A 17,109-nucleotide genomic window follows, 5' to 3' on the forward strand; every position below is an offset into this window, starting at 1 on the left:
TTTATACAGCCAACTGCTAATGTGTAAATCCTTCTCTCCGAATACATCTAGCATTCGATCTGGGATCAATTGCGACTTGGCAAGATCCCAAGGGTTTCATAAGTTGAGTTGCTTGTTTACCCTCTTTCCTTGGGTTAGGGTTTATACCCTGTTAACCCAAATTGTCAATACTTTAGATATCATGATGTTTTAGTCAATAAATCCTGGATAACCCCGTTGTCCTAACTTGATTGGTCAATTGCTTACTAGGCAATTCATAATTTTCCTAACTTGGCAAATCAACCCCAAGGAAGGGTGATGTAGCAGGGTGACTACTCATCCTCTAGAAAATTAGGCTTGTACTTAGAACTTGTCAACCTTGTTCTAAGGAGTGGCAATACTATTTTGTGATTTAGATGCAAAACCATGCGACACTACAACTTGTTGTATAGGTGTCGCACCTGACTTGTGGGATTATTTCTCCCATCACACAGTCTTTCTTGGCAAAGAATACCTTTGGTCAAGATGTAGGGTTTGGAAGTCCTCTTGACCCAACCCAACCTTAACCCTACTAGGCCGATAACGCTTTGGCCCTAGGGTTCCTAAATTCATACGGAGGTTTAGTATTTGGTCAATTTATCCTTAGGGTGAGAACCCTAGATTATTCTTGCATGGGCGTTTAGATAACCCTAATATTTTCGAGAATGTGGGTAGGATCTTTGGGATCGAAAGTCTTAAATCGGAATCCCAAGTGCGATACTAGGCAGAATTTTAACGTGACTTAATCCTACCTAGCACTTTGAGGTGATCGTCATATGCAATCTAATCGTACCTTTATGATTTTTATGTGAGGAACTCAACTATATGCGAATTACTTAGATTTTAACTAACCCACGATTAGAGACAATCATCCCTTTTAAAGATGCAAATACTTCCTTCTAAACTAGCAAGTACTTTTCCCTAAAAGATGCAAGGAACTGCAAGATGTATGCGATGTATCATCCCATGAAAATTTGCGATTGCAAGACTATAAACCTTTTCCTTCTATGCAGCTATAAGATTTACAATGATCTTTTCTTTTCCTTGTCCTAAACTATAATGATGCAACGAAATCAAAGCTTTAATATTTTTAATGAAGATGCATTCAAACTTTGATAAAGAACTCCATGTATGAGTGAATGCCATGAGTCCATCCTTGATTTAATCCTTCCTTTTATCACTTAACCCGACCTAAAATTTAACCATCTTCGCATGCAATTTGCAAAGTTCATAATTTCCTTTCCATGCATTGCGACCATTTGGACATCATTCAATGGGCGTCTAAGATTATCTCATACTCGAGTCACAACTAGGAAATTATTATCTAAGTGCATTATGCACTGTTCTTTTCACGAGGCAACAAGGATGCCTTTAGACAAATTCACCTTTTAACTTAAGCAATATGCGTTCAAGAACGCAACTATCATGACCATGCAAGTAGCTTGGTAATTCGATGCGAGTATATAAATTTTCCAATGTATTCAAACTTGCCTACATGAATTAAAGATATACTTAATGCATCCTTTTCAGGTAGGAAATTTATCGAAACCTGGGCATTAAGATTCGAGGTGTTGTCCACTCGCGTACTCGAGGTGGAAGCTCCCACGTGTGCTCCTCTCGCCTTGTGCTTTTGGAGCCATTTATACAGAGAATTTCGTCGCAGCAACTCCCCCTTGGTTTACTCACATGTTTCAAAGTCTCTCAGTCCGAGATCTCCTCTTCTGCGCAGGACATAGGCCTTGCACTCACGGTTTTTAAAAAACCGAGGAACGCACGGGAGAACAAGGTTTATGGAGGCTTTAATAGAAGCTTCTAAGCTCCTGTCCATAGCAGATGACGTGGAGAGAGAAATTGATGATTGGAAAAATGATGGGGATGGAGGTGAGGATGACGACGATGATGATTATGATGATGATGGTGGTGAGGATGGCGCCGGCAGCGTGGCGACAGCCCTGGTGGCAGTCCTGGCGGCGTGAAGGCAGCGTGGCGGCGGCAGAAATGGCATGATCCTCTCTCTCCTCCCCTCCCTCAAGCTTGCGGAGGGGGTGGTCTTATAGGTCTAAGGGGGGAGGGTAGCCGCACACATGGCAATCTACATGCTCCCCTCCCCCATACTCCTCCTCACTCAACTCCTTCTCATACTCCCTCTCACCGCCATGCAAGGGCTGAAGGGGTGAGGGTTAATAATAAAAAAATTTGCACAAATTTATCCACTATTCCTTTTTTTTCCCCACCTTGAGGGGTGTTCCCGCGTGGGCTACGTGTTTTTAGCCACAGTCTCTTATGCACAACATCGACTAGAGTTCATTTGATGCATGCAGAGGAAGCACTTAGCTACCAATATTTATTGTTGCGGGAGATTACTTTAAGTTGCTCTTGTGTGGGATTTAGGGTTTTGAATATTTCATAGCAGAAATATTACATTCTCTCCCCCTTAGAGGAATTGAGATGTCCTCATCTCGAGAAGAACTAGGTGTATTTTTGGTTGAGAGTACTTTCATCCATCCAAGTGGCATCCTCTTCGGGATAATCTTTCCACTGGATGAGGTACTCTCTCAAGGTTCTGGATCTCAAATGCCTCTCCCTAACATCTAAGATCCTGTCAGGCCGTAGCTCAAGGACTCCCTGGCTAGGCATTACAACTTGTTGATCATCAAGCATGTGACTAGGGTTAGGTACATACTTCTTCAATAGGCTGATATGGAATACCTTATGAACTTTTAGGTTTTCAGGGAGTTGAAGTCTGTAAGCATTAGGCCCTAGGCACTCGAGAATCTTGTAGGGTCCACAATACCTTGGACTTAGCTTTTTGCATTCACCCGACGATAGGGAACTCTTCTTTGGATGCATGCGAATGAAGACCATATCACCCTCAATGAAGGATCTGTCTTGCCGTTTTAGGTCCTCGTAAGCCTTCTATCTATCCTTGGCGGCTTGGATGTCCTGTCTTATTGATTTGATTTGGTCATTCATGTCTTCCAGCATCTGCTTTGAAGCTTCAACCCTCAAGGTTGGATCTGAAAATCTCAAAGGAGTGCAAAAATCGTGCCCATACAATGCTTGAAAGGGGGTCATCTGAATGCTTTGTTGATAAGAGGCATTGTAGGAAAACTCAACTAGTGGCAAATATTGAATCCACTTTTTGAGTTCGCGATTGCAGTGTGCCCTAAGCATATCTTCAATGACTTGGTTGACTCGTTCCATTTGACCATCAGTTTGGGGATGGTAAGCGGTACTGAAACAGAGTTGAGTCCCAATGGCCTCAAAGATAGCCCTCCAAAAGTGTGATGTGAAGAGAGAGTCACGATCACTAATGATTCTTCTGGGTAACCCATGTAGTTTGAAAATCTCCTTGATGAATAACCTTGCAATGTCTGAGGCTTTATAGTTTGTCTTAACAAGGATAAGATGTGCAACCTTGGTGAGCATATCCACCACGACCATAATGGATTTGTATCCTCCCTGAACTTGGGGCAGGCCAACAACAAAGTCCATACTAATGAATTCCCATTTCATTTGGGGAATGTCAAGTGGTTGCAATTTTCCTGGCATTTTGACATGTTCGGCCTTAATGCATTGACAAGACAAACATTCAGTGACATATTTGAGAACATCACCTTTAAGCCTCTCCCAATAATAGCTCTCCCTGACCGCATTAAGGGTCTTGGCATAACTAGGATGTCCTGAGAAAGGGGAGTCATGGGCTTCCCAAAGTATCTTCTTCTTGAGTGATTGGCTTGCTGGTATACATAATCTTGTCCTATAGTAGACAAGTCCACTTTTGATAGAGAATTCTCGATACTTTGTTTGTAGCTTTGGGTCTTGATCTTTGATGGGGATCTCCCTTAGCAATTTCTGATAGGTTGGGTCATGGCATGCCTCTTCTTTAGCTAGCTCAAGAATTGGGTTGTTTGGCATGGATACCTTTGTGGCTAGAGATCTTGTTGTTAATGGATCTTGCAAAATCAGAGAATTCAGAAATGCCTTGCGACTGAGTGCATCGGCAACTACATTCTCCTTTCCAGGCCAGTATTTGATTTCAAAATCATATTCTTCCAACACTTCAGTCCATCGATGTTGCCTCATATTGAGCTCACTCTGGGTGAAAATCCATTTAAGATTCTTGTGGTACGTCACTAAGGTGAACTTGTTACCCAGCAAGTAGTGTCTCCAAAGTTTGAGAGCATGGATGACAGCCAACAGTTCCAGATCGTGGGTAGCATAGTTCCTTTCATGGCTCTTAAGTTTCCTTGAGGAGTATGATACGGGATGACCTTCTTGCATAAGCACACACCCTAAGGCAAGTGTGCTGGCATTAATTACCACTTCAAACTTCTTACTAAGATCCGAAAGTTTCAGGATGGGTGCTGATACCAAGCTTTGCTTTAGTTTATCAAAGCTGGACTGTTCAGCAGGTGACCATACATTTGATACTTGCTTCTTCAGTAGATCCCACTAGAGGCGCTGCAATCAAAGCATAGTTTTTTATAAAGACTCTATACCATCCTGTCAATCCAAGAAAACTACATATTTCTTTGACAGAAGTTGGTGTTGGCCATTCCAGAATGTCTATGACCTTGGCTGGATCTACTAAAATTCCTTCCACTGATACAATGAATCCCAGATATTCAATATGTCGCTTGAAAAATGCACACTTCTTCTTCTTGGCATAAAGCTTGTGTGCTCTCATTGTTTCAAGAACAATGTGAAGCTACGGTTCATGATCTTCTTCCTGCTTGGAGTAGACTAGGGTATCGTCAAAGAAGACGAGTACAAAGTCATCAAGATAGGGCCTAAAGATATCCTGCATTAGCCTGTTGAAGGTAGCAGGAGCTTTTCTCAGCCCGAATGACATGACTAGGAATTCAAAGTATCCATACCTTGTGCTGAATGCCATCTTTGGGATATCTTGTTCCTTGATCCTTATTTGATAATATCCAGACCTAAGATCTATCTTAGAGAAGATCTTCGCACCTTGAAGATGGTCAAGAAGTTCATCTATTCTTGGAATGGGATATTTGTTTTTAATGGTTGATTGGTTCAACCCTCTGTAGTCAATGCATAGCCAAAGCGTTCCATCTTTCTTCTTCTGGAACAGCACTGGAGCTCCCCACGGTGAACTGCTAGGACAGATGTATCCTTGGTCTAACTGTTGCTTGAGTTGCTCCTTCATTTCAATCGCTTTCGGGATGGACATCCTATATGGTCTCTTTGCAATTGGTGCAGCTCCTGGCGCTAGCTTGATTTCATGATCGACTTCCCTTTGAGGAGGAGGTTTTGTCAACTCTTTAGGAAATACATCTGTGTATTCCTTTAGCCCTGAAGGTTCTTCCCTAGATTCTTGATTCTGATCTAGCTTATTTAGTTTAATCAAATAGATAGGTAGCGCCTTTCTAGCTCCTTTTATTATATGTGTTGCTTTGGCCAATTGAATTTTTGGCTTCCCAACCTCTCCTTGAGTTGTGACTAGTTCCCCTTCAGAATTTCGAAAAGGAAGCTTGGCCCTTTCCACAGTGAATGTGGGCATCACTAGGTATTAGCCAATCCATTCCGAGCAAACACTCGTGGACACCTAGGTTCATTACCCTGAATCTGACCGACTCTCCACCCAGTAGAAATCTCACCTTAGCAGTTTGCTTGGTACAAGAGACCTCACGACCATTTGCTAATTCCACAAGGTAGGTGCATCTTTTGTGGCTATTCCTAATCTTCTTGCATAGACTGGTGAAATAAAGGAATGTGTACTGCCACAATCAATCTAGTTTTGAAGCCTTTACTTTGATAATCTGATGGTGTTTGAATCATCGAGAATTGGCAATTTCGGCCCTTTCTTGTGAAGAGCGGCATGAACCATTGCCCTCTCAATGTCTGCTTCCATGGATGGGTCTTCTTCATCACACAGCTCCTTGTTGACAACACTGGAGATTCTCCCTCTGGCCATGACGGTGGCTCCTTGTCCATGGGCGGCTCCTTGGAATGGCCCTTGATGTTGTCCTTTGCTAAGCTTGGGACATTGCCTTTTAAAGTGACCAGGCTCGTTGTAATGGAAGCAACGGAGATTGCGACCATTACCTTGGGTAGAAATGAAGTTTTTAGCAGCGTTTGCCCTAGCTTTCTTCCTTTGTGCCTGATTTTGGCCCTGTGTTCTCTTGGTCTGAGACCTAAACATTCCCTTGTCCTGATCCTTGTAAGACCAAGTCCTGTTATTTCTTGGCTTGGTCTACACCTCCTGTATTATCGGTGCAGCTCAAATGAGTACGTCCTGAAGGTCTGTTGGGCGCATTGATTCCAGGTGGGTGTTTATGGGTGGGTTTAATCCGCCACAAAACTTTGACACATATTGTGTCATATCCATTTGTGGCGCGTACTTTAAGAGAGAGACGAACTTTGAATAGTATGCATCAAGGGATAGAACAAGCTGCTTTAATTCATAGAATTTGTTCATCTTCTGTGTACGGTAGGTAGGTGATAGATATCTTCCTCGCACAACACTTTTAAGCTTCTCCCAAGTAACTGACCCTTCCAAGTTCCCTTGATCTGTGCACCATTGTTTCCACCAAAGTCTTGCTTCACCAGTAAGCTTTAGTTTGGCGAGCATCGCTTGGTTAGCGGGTGTAGTACCTGCTGTTTTGAAATAATCCTCCATGGATTCAATCCAGATCTTGGCATCAGTTTGGACAGTCCTTCCCTTACCATCGAATTCTGGTGGCTTGATTTGCTTAAGAAGAAACTTCTTCTCCTGAATTACGACCGTACTTGGTGTAGGGGTCGGACTAGGAATCTGCACTTGAGGTTGCACCTGGGCAATAAGATTCTTTACGTTAAAAACTTACAAGACGTTTCTCACATTACATTACATGCCTAGTTCAGCTTTTAGCCAAGTGGCCTAATCACTTAACTCCTTTACCAACACTTACAACCATGACAGTCGTTGATAAAAAGTCTATTGCATTCATATGGGCATAGCCCTTTCGAGTACATTTATTTGGGAGGGTAGGACAAGCTGATACATTAATTTGGGGAGAATAAGATTGTGTTACATTTAGCTATGGGAACTGAGTAATAATATGGATTGGGGTCATGGATTTTCAGGAATCGATAGGTCATAGGAAGTTTAGGGTATCCCTTCTTTTGATACCCGTTCTTCTCATAACATCCGAACACCTTGATTCTGTCGGCAGGGATTATTCGAGTTACTTCCTCGTACACGTATTTGTTCTGCTTGACCTTTCCACCGCCAACATGTAGGGTTGCATTTGTATGAGCCTCAACAAAGATGAACAAAGATGTAGGGTTGCGTTTGTGTGCGCCTCAACAAAGGTGAAATACTTATCCAAGTTTATTCCATTGGCATCCCAACTATTATTTCCTCTTCAACAAGTGATAATTTTGGATCCTTAAGTGTGATTTGAGGAGTCTGAGTGTTAGCCCCATTACAAATAAAGAAAAAATAAAATTAAAAAGAATTGAGCATTGAAGTAGGGTTTGCCCCAAACTGATGCTTGAGATAGGTAGGAAGCAAGGGAGTTGAAGAGGTATTTGATCTCTTTTGCAAGTAAATTTTTCTGCTTTTTTGGATTTCGGTAAGTAGATTGGATTAGTGTAAGTGATTGCTTGTGATTTGGATGCATTTAGGTGAGGAAAAAATAGGAAAAACGAAGAAACACGTAGTAGGGTTTCTGCTATAATAGCATGCCCAAAACAAGGAAAACAGAGCTTCAAGGCATTAGGACAACAAAGAGGGAGAAGGGGGAAGTAACAGGGCAAGAGAAAAAGGGTTTAAGAAGCTAGAAGGATAGAGAGAGAGCTCATTTGTAAGCATTCTATTAAGAGAGAGCTACAAGGCAAAAGCACATATTCGTTCATCGATTCACATTCTCACATCCCTGAGCCCTACAAGTATGCTCTGAGTGTCAACAACAACTGATGTTTATTGATCCTAGTCAAAACTCTGGTTGTAATGTTAGGATAGGCATCATGAGTATTTAAAAGATCTTTCGTCATTCTGTAACCTAGCCGCTGCATTCAAACGTCATCTGTGGGGCAGACGGCCTCGATCGAACTCGGACAGTCCAAGTCACAAGTCCACTCGAACAAACAAAAAACCATTTGAGTTTGAGACTCAGACTTAGACCCTAAATACCTGATTTGGTGTTGGACAACCATCCACATGGACTCAAATGATCGAGCGCTAGACCACTCAAACTTGGATAAGTCAGACTTAGATGCGGGTACCTAACTTGGACATTCGAGTCTGCTGCTACAACTCAGACATTGTCCCTCAAACATACTACACAAAAGCTAGATTCTAGCAAATCAAACCCACCCATGGTAGGCAAAGGCTAAGCCCAATCTAGACGACACCCGCGTAGGCCCCCAAATGCGTAGAACGGATCATAGGGCCACCAAACTCACAAATCATGATCTAATAGCCAAGATAATGACCATGGCCATTGACCCTCCACCACATGTCCCAATGGAGACCTAGACTAATTGACCAAACCTGCTACCCCTTAGGCCACATGTTTAAGATGCTGTAGAGACCAGAACAAACTAGTTAGAGTGGTCATTAAAATACACTAAAGGATTAGGAAAAGCATATGATGCTGTGTTATTTTCATTGAATTTGCACACTACATCAATTGAACATTTACGCACACCAGCAAAGCTAAAAGCATGATTTCACATAGTGCACTTTGAGGAGCATACCACTAGCATGTGAGTGCCCGTAACATTGAGGATTATTTTAAATAACAAGGAATTCATGCAAAATAAGATAAGCTGACTAAATCCACTAGTAGGAGGAGACCCTACACATCAAACAATGGCCAAGGACACCGATCGTCAAACACTAAGAGACTTGAATCATCAAGCTACTTCACGAGCAACAACAACAGGTATGATTAGAGATGTAGCTCTACCCAACTTGATCAATCTGATTGATATCCTAGTTGCCTAAGAAATCGGCAACATGTTAGGGGCCAACACCAACCTTGAAAATGACAAGCTTGACTTGGGAGAATTTCTAATCAATATCCAATAAATGATAACCCAGTATGACTTGCAAACTAAAATGAATCATCTTCATGGTAGACTAGCCGAAGACATCATAACTAATCTCAAGGAAGGATGAAAGTTGGCAAGGAGAGTGTTGCAAGGTATAGCTATCTACAATTGAGAGCAATGAGCTCAAAAGATGAGGTAAGGCATAGAAATGCATGAGGTCCAACGCGTCTTAGTGCTCACCAACTGAAATAGGACTAGACCAAACACTGAGAGGGAGAGAGCACTAGAAGCCAAAGCGAGCTTCTTACAAGGTGACTCTTAGACAACACGGCTATAGAGCAGAGCGGAGCAGCCCTGGCAACTTTGTTGCTACCATGACTAGGAATCACCCCGATTTCTAGGAGCCAAACTAAGATACATGTGGTTGCTAAGCAACTCAACAAGTATCAGTCCGACAATGACCTTGTGGAGCAGCTTGAACAAGTATGCAAGGCTAATGGTCTCTCGGACCTTGCTTAGCACACCCAAGCTTTCAGACTTTGCCTAGGAGACAAAGGACAAATGCAGTACACTAGCCTCCTGGATAATGCCAAATGCAATGACTTCAATAACCTCAAGAATCTCTTCATCAAGAGATTCTATGAGGCAGGATACTTTGACAACCTCATCATTAGATTGATGAACATCAGTCAAAAGGACAAGGAGGATATCTGAGACTATGTTACCCACATGTGACATCTCTTTAAGAGAATCCCAGCCACATGCAAAGTGATCTAGCGAACGAGCAGTCTCCACTGTGTTCACAAGAAAAATCCAAAATGAAAAGCTTTACAAGGCCTTGGTGAGCAACTCAACCATGAAAAAGGATATGCTAGCTAGGGTCTTCAAAGACGCCATACAAGTGGATGACCTACTCAAGGAGAGGAGCTCAAGACCCATCACCCAAGATAGCATTGCCTCTAGAATTTCAAAAAGATCTATGATTGTTAGTGAAAGATCTAGCCAGAGCACCCAAGGCAAGGGAAAGAGTGTGGAGCCCACATGACCTCATGTGCAATGTGTGCACTACAGAGCAAACCACCTTCTGGCTGAGTACATGGATCCTAAATTTGGACCTTGTGCCAATTGATGTAGGTTTGGCCATGATGCAATGCATTACCGATTATCAAGGCAATTGCTATACTCACAACCATACAATCAACCTTACTACCTAGGGATTAGACCACTATATTTTGGAATGGGTGCTACACTAGCCCTCCCAACACCCAATGATTCAAAGCCAGTTGTCCCTAGGATGGATATCAACCCATAGGGATACCTAGACCACTTGGACCCATTGCGGCCCATCCACCAAGTGACACTCTGATACATTACATAGAGGATCCAAACAAGGACAACGCATACATGAACCCTTATGTTCATATGACGAAGAGGGCAATCCCATCTTAATGGATTTTAGACCAATGCCAATGATGGCATTGGGTAGGGGAAGAGGTAGAGGTCTAGGAGGACATGACTAGGAACCCATTGCATGCTAGACTTGCAAGACACATCTCATCTCGATGCCCCGAAAGGGAGCAAGCCAATCAAGAGAAGGCCGACTTGAGATGCCTTGAGTGTGGGATCACACACTTGTACACCAAGTACCCTAGGTGAAAATCTTCCACTAGTTGGTTATCGTTCCATCTGTACTAGTGGCACTGTTTGGAGTTGAAACACTTGATGGTGAAGCTTCGCCAATTCCACTAAATGTAATGACCTGAGCACAGGCAAAGTAAACCAGTATTTCATTACCTAGACCTAGCAACCATGACGCAACTTCAATAGGGAAGAAAAGCCATAGAAGAATGAAAAATAAGACAGAGATAAAGATTATGCTTAAGATAGACAGTATCACCACATTACCAAAGGGGAAGCAAGTCACATACACAGAAGCAGAGACATCTGCTCCTCAGACAATAAAAAAGGGAAGTGCCAAGATTGGAGGCTATCCCAATCCGAGGCACCAATTAGAAGTGGTTGATAAGGTCAAGGAGTTCACCTAAAGGATGCGGAACCCATTATTGAAGACGAGATCAATGAGCTCTCTAGTGTGAGCACACCAATCTCGTTGGCTCGGTTAAGATCAAGAGACGCATCCGCACCCCACATAGCACCGCATAGACAGACAGAGCCTAGACACCACAAGTACGTAGACTACCCAAGATTATTGGAAAAAGAGTGTAGATCCTAACAAAAAGCAAGAAGTTGGCAACTTGCTCACAACATTGATATCGGTCCTTGTGACCCTACCATTTGGAAGAGCTGCTTAGGTAGAACCCGACACTATGGTAAGGGTTAAAGCAATGGGTAGATTGTCATGATGAGCTTGGAGTGACCAACTTGCCTAACCACGATGCAGTAACACACATACCAAGCTTAACCTTGAACTTAATGCCTAAGTCTTTGCATATAAATGCCTTTTGGGAAGGCATAAAGATGCATATAGTCTTGTCTATAAATGCATTAGGAGATGCTACAAGGAAGGGGATTGTAGATACAAGAGTTGGAGTCAGTGCACTCAGCCATGCAATCCTACATGCTTGGGGTAATCCATCTATGGAGACAAGGTTTAATGTCATGCTGGCTAACGCAATGAAGGTCGGACCATTTTTGGAGTCCTAAAAGATTGACCCTTGAAGATATTGGGAGTCCTAGTTCTCAATGAACTTCATAGTCATGAAGGGAGTGGACTACGGCATCTTGCTAGGCCAACTTGGATACAAAACACAGGAGTGATAGAAGATTGGGGCAACGGTCTCTTAGGCAACAAAGTGCAAGTGATAAGAGTCAAGATGGATACTTGGAAAACCATGCCGGTCAACCTAGATGCAATCTCTACTATCTTGAAAGGAGACTCATAGGTTATGAATTCTTATGGGCCACTAATAAAGCATATCCCATGCCTCGAGGACGAGCGGGATCCCTATTGACCTTTTGTTTGTAGATGGTGGCTTTATGGAACTCACTGGATGGCCCTTGAATACTTAAGGAGAGGGCTAGTAGATAATCCTGCTACTAATTTCAAACCCCTCAAGGATCTCTTGGATGAGCCAAAGTGGCAGTGGACCAGGGTACACAACTTGAACCTAATGTAAAATTGGGCACCGATCATGGATAAGAAGAGGGTTGGACTAGAAGCCTAGGGGACGATAAGCAATTAGAAGATAACAATTTGGACGACAAGTATGAAGACTACTACTCTGCAAATGAGGAAGGTGAGGAAGAAGCTGACACAATAGAGTATGACACGGATGGCCAAGTGATTGAATAGATACAAGTAGACTCCAAGCCATAGAAAGTCAATGTTTTTAGGATCAAAAAAGGATCTTCAAAACAGAATGCAACCATACTTGGTTGGACCACCTAGGGGTGATAGACTATGAGCAAGTTAGATTAGTTCAACCAAGTGCCGCACCACTTAGAACAGAATCGGCCTCAAAGTTGCGACCACTACAGGAAACTCCTTCTAGAGAAGGTTATGAGTTTGACTTCCAATCAATAGTGAGCTCTGAGAGCGACCCGGAAATGCCCCAACCACCTAAGTCCAAACGCACCTAAGGGGACCTCCCAATCCACCTAAGGCGCAGGCGGTTGAAGGAGGACAAGAGGAAGTACCCTAGGGGATTGGAAGCCGAAGAATAACAGAAGCCTCAAGACCTACCTAAGCACTTCATGAAGTTCAAAAAGGGCAATAGGATAGTGATATTGTTAGGAGCTAAGAGGCAAGGACAAGTAAATGAACCTATTGAAGGGCTTGCTAAGGTCAAGGAAGTCAACTTGGTAGGGGAAGGGGAAAAGCCTCGACCCGTGTTCATAGTTGATGACCTGACTAAGCAAGAGGAGGCTGATCTCATTGCTCTCCTATGAGAGTACATAGATGTATTCCCTTGGTCCTTAGGTAAACTCAAAAGAGTCAATCCAAGGGTCTTAACCCATAACATCCCAATGACTCCTGATGCAATACTCGTTAAGCAATGGCCATACACCCGATGAATCCAAAGCACGCAACACTGTCAAGGAGGAGATAGATAAGCTATTAAAGGCTGGATTCATCTACAAAATCGAGCACATGGACTGGGTATCATGCATAGTGATTGTCTTGAAGAAGAACATAAAAATTTGAGTGTGCATAAACTATAAAAAGTTCAATGTTGTGACAAAGAGAGATAACTATCCACTACCCTTCACTGAGCACATGCTCGAGAGAGCAGCAAGAAGAGAGGCTTGCAATTTCCTAGATGGCTTCTCAAGTTATAACCAAGTGTAGGTGCACCCTAATGATAGGCATAAAACAATGTTTGCAATAGAATGGGGCATGTTTGCCTATATAGTCATGCCATTCAGGCTGAGGAATGCACTAGCTACCTTTCAACACCTAATGATAGGCATAAAACAATGTTTGCAATAGAATGGGGCATGTTTGCCTATATAGTCATGCCATTCAGGCTAAGGAATGCACTAGCTACCTTTCAACACCTCATGTGTACCATCTTCAAAGATATGCTTAGGCGAGAATTGGAGGTGTTTGTTGATGATCTATGCGTTCACTCCAATTGAGGAAACACCTAGATAAACTTCGTGCAGTCTTTAAGCAATGGAGGTTGTATAATCTCTCCTTGAACCCCTTGAAGTGCCAGTTGTTTTGGGTGAAACATGGATGTATCCTAGGGCACATGGTGTCTAAGAATGGCATTGCCACTGACTTCTCCAAAGTTACAGTCATTGTCAATTTACCACCATCCACGAACTATAAGGGAGTTCAATGCTTCATTGGGCACATAGGGTACTATTGGCGATTTGTTTTGAACCATGCATTGATTGCTAGGTCCCTTTATAAATTGATGATCATATTCGAGTGGACCAAGGAATGCCAACGCGCGTACGAGGAACTAAAAAGGCTCTCACAACCACACCAATTCTACAAGCTCTAGATTGAAACATAACATTCCACATACACATTGATGCCTCGAAGTTCATTGTGAGAGCTATTTTGTGCCAACTTGGTGAACATGATCTTGATTATTATGTGAGCTTTGCTAGCAGAAAACTCATGGATACAGAGATTACTACATGATGGAGAGGGAAGGCCTAGCCATGGTATTTGTTGTAAAGAAGTTTCATCTCATTACCTTTTGGTTATGCCCTTTGTCTTCTTCGTTGACTATCAATCCTTGCTTTATCTAGTAAACAAACCTTGCACTATAGGGTGCATAGCTAGGTGGTTACTTCTACTTCTAGAATTTGACTTCTCTATGGTTGTACGCAAGGATAAGCAACACTACTACAAGGCATACCATATGTTTCACATACCCACAGGAGAAGTTGTTGGATAGGGCATCATAGACGACTTGCCTGATATGCATCTGTTTAGCATGTCCAATGGGAGAGACCTTTTTAGGGCCAATCTAACATCGTATTGGGCAAAGATGACATAGTCCAAGTCATGCAATGTAGTACTCACAAGCAAGGTACATCATTGTAGTGATAGATTATCTCACAAAATGGGCCAAAGCTCAGCAGGCCACAAGGAAGAATGATGCTAGGACCACGACGAAGTTCATTTGGGAGCAAGTGATCTCGTGATTCAGTTACCCAATATAGCTAGTTAGTGATCAAGGCATACACTTCATTAATGAAATGATTGTCCATTTACTGTCTGCATTCTTGATCATTCATAAAAAATTATCACCATACTACACTCAAGCGAACAGTCAGACAAAATCCACAAATAAAATCCTAGTGAATGTATTGACTAAGGTAGTCTTTGTCTCACGCAGCTGACTGGGACAATAAACTCATGGCAGCACTATGGGCCTATAGAACAACCTACAAGATGGGAAAGTGTGAAAGGTCAGTCCCAACTACAACCTACTAACACTAAACTCAACCCATTAAGGAGGACAATTCTACTCACTACTGGGAACGTGTGAAATAGTAGTCTCTATCGAGACTAAAAGCCTACCTATGATCTTTTATGTGATGCCTAACACCAAGGCTGTCGATAAGGAATCGCTCTACTAGGGCGTGCATTCAAAAAACAAGCACACTGCAATCATGATTATGATTCGCAGCACATTCACCTCACCATTGGCAATGTTCAAATAGTGACGACTTTCAGCAAGGGTAGAGCGGCTCCATTGCAGCTTGTAGTGCCATCACTAGAGGAACCAAATGCAAGGTCTAAGAAGGGGGGTCATAACATATCCCACCCTACCCAGAAAAACCACCCACAACCTAAACAAGCTGCATCCAAGACCATTGAGCAATAGCTCAAATGGGTGCCAAATGGCCACCGCAACCACCTAGAAGAAGCCAAACCACATGGACCCATAACCACGGAACCTCATGCCCTAGGCTTAAGAGGAAAATCTAGCACTACTGAAGCAGGCGAACAATCAAGCTACAATGGGTGCCGAAAAGACCTATTGCACGCTCAAGGCTACTATGAAGGCAACAACTAGATTTGGTTGCCCAAGACTATGAGCAACACACATGCCCCTCAATCCAAACCCTTCAGCCCATCTTCACAAAATGGTAAGCCAGCTAGGAATGAGAAATCAATTGACTCCGAAAGCACCAAATCCATAGAACCTCAACACGTCTATCAACCAAAACCAAAACCAACTGCCCCTAGACACCTGACACTCCCAATGTCCCAACTGCTCCACAAGTAGAAGGCAGTGCATCATCTGAGTTGCAAGACCAATCCATCACTTAGGTGGCCGAAAAACACCCCATTGAACAACCCAAGAGGCAGGCATCAATAGTGGAGTTATCCAACTCAACCAAACCCCAACCTCCCATAGGCCTTAGACCCTCCTACAAGTGTAGATCTATTCTTACATTGGCCTTAAACCTAGCGACTAATATGGGGGACAACTTAGTCACCTGCATTAGACAATTGGATGCTGCCTTCACCACACTAGCTAGGAGCTATGTACGGCTAGACTTAGGGCTCCTTAGCAAGCCATTACCAGCAAATGTACACTCCTTGTTGTGTACTTGGAAAGAATCCAAATTCATATTTGTCAAGATTCCCATGGCAGCTGAGGAATTGATCATCATCGAAATCTCTCAAGAGTAAGCTCGAACACAATGGCTAATCACATCCTATAGTAGGAGCAAAGTCTTTGCAACAAGCTAGGAGCTCGAAGAGCTGAAAAGGCTAGCCAGCTCTAACTCTTCTTTTCTGCGCAAATGGTACGCTCTTCATCTCCAATGGGAACAAGAGGATTGCCAAATTATGACCAATGTAGAGTAGAGATAGGCAATCAAAACCTCCAAGTATTACCCAACCTATGTAGCCCCTACCTCTTTTAGAGTACTTGACTGTTAGAAGACCATGTCATGTCCCACCCCTATTTTGATCAAATCCTAGCCAAGGAGGAATTGCATATCACTAGTAGGATGAACTCTAGTGACTTCCTCACCGATGTCTTGACCTACATTACACATATAGGCATTAGACCTCATGACATGGATCCTCATGCCCATTTGGAGTATAATCCAAAATTCTATGATTGGCTCATGACAAAGTAAAGCACATCACATATATACTTCATGCCCTTAATCCTTCATCCTCCAATCCTAGGAAGGATTTTCATCACTCCCGGGGGAGGGGGTAAGGTAGAAAAGAAGACATGATCTTAAACCTTAAATCAAACGTTAAAAAGCAAAAAGGACTACTAAAAGTCAATTCGTACTTAAGGGTTCATGGAATTCTGGGTTGAATTATGTGGACTGCTTGAAGCAAAAATTTTCATTCTATGTTTGAGCACTTCATCTTTCCATAGCATATATTCATAACCCCCTCATCTTTTATCATTTCAGGAAAATATTTGTACAATATAAAACTCCTTCTACCGATAAATTTGTACAATTTAAAATATTTCCTTCTATAAATGCACATATGTAAGCTTATGTCTTTTTATATTCCCTTTTTTTGAACTCACGTGACATACATTTTTATACATAGTAATCTACCTGTGCTAATAGTAAAGCATACATTGTGCTAGTAGTAAAGCATACATTTTTATACACAGT

The sequence above is a fragment of the Lygodium microphyllum genome, chromosome 21 (assembly GCF_053477565.2).
Source record: "Lygodium microphyllum isolate KBCC chromosome 21, Lygodium_microphyllum_v1.1.10, whole genome shotgun sequence".
Taxonomy (NCBI): Eukaryota; Viridiplantae; Streptophyta; class Polypodiopsida; order Schizaeales; family Lygodiaceae; genus Lygodium; species Lygodium microphyllum.